This window comes from Microtus ochrogaster, chromosome 6 (assembly GCF_000317375.1).
Source record: "Microtus ochrogaster isolate Prairie Vole_2 chromosome 6, MicOch1.0, whole genome shotgun sequence".
Taxonomy (NCBI): Eukaryota; Metazoa; Chordata; class Mammalia; order Rodentia; family Cricetidae; genus Microtus; species Microtus ochrogaster.
Genome location: NC_022013.1, coordinates 76996702 through 77001278, shown reverse-complemented (window position 1 = coordinate 77001278; position 4577 = coordinate 76996702). Strand labels below are relative to the sequence as shown.

The following is a 4577-nucleotide window of genomic DNA, read 5'->3' as shown; positions in this document are numbered from 1 at the left end:
TTTTCAATCTCAGACATAATCTGGAATTTCAAGCTGAGCCTACGTCTATTCTCATTTCATGTGGCTAATGTTTATTGAATGATGACAGTAGATACTTGGATGATGCTTACTGTGAATTAGGCATTTGATATAAACAAACAAATAAAAAGTGCCCAGCAAGTGAGTACCTCTGTTTTCTTCACATTTCTGATGGGGGAGTTGAGGCTTAGAGAAGTTACTTGTTCAGTGTCCCTAGTAAACAGAGATGGAGTTTGCATTTGAATGCAGTTAGGCTGGTGATAAGCACTGCAGGCTGCTGCTGAAGCCCATATAGAATATTTCCTTAGCTGTTGGCGTGTCCCACATAGACCTTCCTGTGTGTTGTCAATGACGAACATTTAAATGTTTGAAAACTATGGCTCTCAAATTCTTCTGTTCAGTTCAGGGTCTGGTTTTATTCTACCCTTCCCTTTTCACTATTAATACTATTTGGTCTAAAACTCTTATATGTCAACATTTTAGTAAGTGGATCTTTAGAAATTTGTTTATTGACATCTCAGATACTCAGGTTTGTTTTAAGCTAAAAATTTTCTTAACGTTCAGAAGTTTTCTTTTCTTTCATGTACATTGGTGTTTTGCTTGCATTTATGTTTGTGTGAGGGGGGTTGGACTCCCTGGAACTGGGGTTGCAGACAGTTGTGAGCGGCCATGTGGGTGCTGAGAATTGAACTTGGGTCCCCTGAAAGAGTAGCCAGTGCTCTTAACCTCTGAGCCATCTCCCCAGCCCCTGAATTTTTATTTTCTTTGAACCTTGACTGGGAACTAGTTTGCTGTAGTTGGTGCTGGAACTGGTAAAGTCTGATAGGAGAGAAACAACCTGGGTGAACATCTGAGTATTTACCGTTTGTGTGTTATTGCTAGGCTCTCGAGAGTTGGAATTATTTTTAATAGTGTAGAAGACCGCTATTCCTGTCTTTGGTTACACTTATTTATTGTGTGTGTTAGCATGGAGGTCAGAGGGCAACTTGCAGGAGTTGGTTCTCTCCTTCTACCATGTGAGTCTCAGGATTTGAACTTAGGTTGTCAAGTTTGGCAACGCCTTTATCTACTGAGCAATCTCACGACCCTCCAATTCCTGTCTTAGTCAATTTGTATTCACCGGGTTTTGTATCAAGACACTATTGGCTGTGTGGCTTAAGCAACATTTAAATCATAATTTTGGATGCTGGATAGCCCATGGTCAAGTTGCAGCGGTTCAGTGTCTTAGTTTGAGATGGCTGCCTTCTTCTTAGATTCATGACCGAGGATCATTTATATTCTTTTTGTGAGGATGCTAGTTCCTAATTACTTCCCAGAGGCCTTCTATCTAGATGTTGTGATCCGAGGATTAAAGTATCAGCATAGGAGTTTTAGGGGGACAGAGACATCCAGTCCATAGTGCTTTGAACCTTTCCTGAAAACTCACCAGAAAGTGGGAAGCCTGGAATTTGTCCCCTTGATGTGTCTGTCTTATCACACATAAGCTCACTGGTCAGAGAACTAGACAATGTAAGTGTCTGGTAATGTTATGTGCAGCTGCTGCCTCTGGGGGCCAGACTACTGGATTGGCAGGTGATAGCTGGCCCACATCTCCTTGCCAGCCTGTGCCACCTGCATGTCTGCAGGGTGCTAGGGATCGAGGAGCTGAGATGCAGGTGCTACGGCAAACTGGAGGTTGAATTTGGTAAGAAGACAATTATATATATGAGCCGAATGCTTTGAAGTGCTTAATCATCCTGCCAGAGTCACGGTTTTGTGTGTGCGAGGTGCAGTTTAAAGATGGCAATATATCTATATGAAATTATGGGTTTCCTGCAAGTTAATGTCTGAAGGCCAAGGTTGCATGTGTTATATTGATGATGAACGTGCCATTTGGTGTACTGGGTCACCGCAGGGAGTCACGCTCAGTCACACAACATTCCTTTTGTGTAGCCTGCCATCCCTGCACCACTGTTCAAGATTTATGTCTGTGAAAAGTTGAAAAGGACATGGCCCTCTCTGTCATGTTTTATTATCTTTACTTTGCATTTCATGTTACATTTAACAAGCACTTTGTTCCTTTAGCTTCTTAGCTGAGTCCTAATGGTGCAGGAGCCGTGACAGGACTTGGGTACAGTGGGTTGCTCAGTGCCCAGCCAAGTCAGCTCTCTGGGCCCCTTTCCTGTGGAGCCTGCTGTGCAGTGTCTGCAGACAATGGTGACCTTAGCAGTGTCTGTATCCTCTTGCTCGTCTGAGTTGTCAAAGGGTCCTTGGAATCAGTCCCTTCACGTGGTCTTCCTGGTCTAGGCTTTAGGCTTTATGTGAAGGTTGCCTTTGGAAAGTCCCAGGGTTTGCATTGGCCAAGTCATTGTGTCTACCTGTATCAAGCTGCAGAGCCGAGGCCACATGACTGAGGTCTAACAGGGCCATGGTCTCATTTCCTGGCTGCTGGATGACCTCGACCTCAAAGAAATGGGGTAATACCCAGTCCAGTTCTGCTGCCTTGGAGAGCTCAGGGCTACAGATTTTCTTGGCTCAGACTGCTGTGGGATCATACACACCCAGGACAGGGGATGGGCCCTGTGCTCAGGAGATCTTACACTGTGTTGTTGCCTCTCCTTTAGTCTTACACACACACACACACACACACACACACACACACACACACGCGCGCGTGTGTGTGCACAGCAGAGTTAGATCTTAAGACTGATGCTGAACATCCTTCTGTGACTGGTTTCTGATGGCTTAGGAAATACAGTAGTGAGAGTTGAATAATTTTTATAGTTTTACTTTATAGTAGCTGCTTAATCAAGAAAAGGGAACTCCTTTATATATATGAGAGGTCATTTTAAATGTTAGGATGATAATTAGTTGAAACAGTGTGTGTGCACATGTACGTACATATTTGTAGTGTGTACACATGGTGTTGAGGCTTTACCTCATCTCCGCTCCTCACTCACACAGGCTGTGTTAGCTAGTTTTCTCATCGTCCTGACAAAACAGCTGACAGGAACAGCCTAGGGGAAGAAAGCTTGCCTGGCTCACTGTGGCAAGGAAACTGTGCTCACTGTGGCAGGGAAGCCGTGGCTCACTGTGGCAGGGAAACTGTGCTCACTGGCAGGGAAGCCGTGGCTCACTGTGGCAAGGAAACTGTGCTCACTGTGGCAAGGAAACTGTGCTCACTGGCAGGGAAGCCGTGCTCACTGGCAGGGAAGTGTGGCAAGCCTGCTCTGGGGTGCTGTAGGAATGAGGTAGAGTTCCTTTGCAACTCTGTAGACAGGAACCAACTTGCCTAGAAGCAGGTGCAAGCATTATCTTGAAGGCCTGACCCTGCTGCTCTGCTTCAGCTAGCTTGCTTCGGGTTCCACAGCCTTCCGAAATCACAGCACCACCTAGGGGCCCAGTGCTCAAACATAGGAGTTTATGGAGACACTTCACACCCAAGCCAAGCATCCAGCCACCCTAAAAGTACTCGTGACTTGACTTTTAAGGAATGTTATATAGTATTTATTAAGAAGTAGGTAAGCCGGGTGGTGGTGGCGCACGCCTTTAATCCCATCACTCGGGAGGCAGAGGCAGGCGGATCTCTGGGAGTTCGAGGCCAGCCTGGTCTCGAAAAAACCAAAAAAAAAAAAAAAAAGAGGTAGGTAAAATAGGGTTAGCACTCTGACTGGTGGTATGCTCTATTGAGCATTATGACCTGAGGTTGGCCACACTGTAGAGTATGGCCATTGTGTCAGGATAAGCCTGGACGAAGCAGGAAGGCGAAAGACTGTCTTACACGAGTCTGACTGAACTCTCTGGCAAGCTAAGAAGCCAGAATTCTGGGACAGTTGACAGAGGTTAAGTTCCGCATAACAGCGGTCCAGGCTTAAGGCTTGGGTGTGTATAACCCTGGCAGAGCCTCATTCCTTGACCTAAACTTTGCTCAAGAATCTCAAATGTTATCACAGTTTACGGTAGAGATAACCCACCCTTTTGTGTCCCTGTGAGCTAGGTCTTTACTTAGCAGCTGTTTTACCAAGCAAGTTCCTTTGGTGTCTTGGCAGCCCTGTAAAGATAGCGACTTCAGGTCCTGTCAAAATCCCTGGGTGACTGTAGTGAAAACAAGGAACTGTGGTCTCCTCGAGAGGCCACACCTTTACTTTCTGTGACTCTCTGAGAAGCCCACGTGGTGCTCCTGGGTGTGCCGGTCTCTCCTTCTGAAGATTTCTCTTTCTTTTAGAGTCTATAATAAAATATGCCTATTAAACTCCAGCTCTACTCATAAACTGATTAGTTTCGAAGTTCTTTCTGCATCAAAGCCACACATCCTAGTTGCTTAGGTTAAGGTCCCTAGAAGTCTAGAGGAGTTGTTCAAGCTGACAGGCAATGGATAGGGAGTTACACTTCCCGTTTCTGTCCTCGTAGACACTGGTAAGTGTCTTGGTGGACTTAGGATAATCTTAGATGGTCCTTTGTTTGGTTTAGTTTTGGCAGAAAACTCAGCCTCACCCTATCCCCAACTTTAACCAGTTTATGGCCAGGACTGGAGCCATTGTTCAATCCCTTTGTTTTTAGTTCAGAGCTCCTTCCTGCTC

At 45.5% G+C, this 4577-nt stretch overlaps 1 protein-coding gene and 1 non-coding gene across 5 annotated transcripts in view; both read left to right on the top strand.

The window, feature by feature from the left end:
- Rps6kc1 (ribosomal protein S6 kinase C1) overlaps positions 1-4577 on the top strand; it is a 142989-nt gene that overhangs the window by 5362 nt on the left and 133050 nt on the right. The window lies entirely within an intron of this gene.
- On the top strand, positions 2146-2279 carry LOC113456265. Its single transcript, XR_003377110.1, has one exon. It is a non-coding gene; the product is annotated as a small nucleolar RNA SNORA70 (small nucleolar RNA).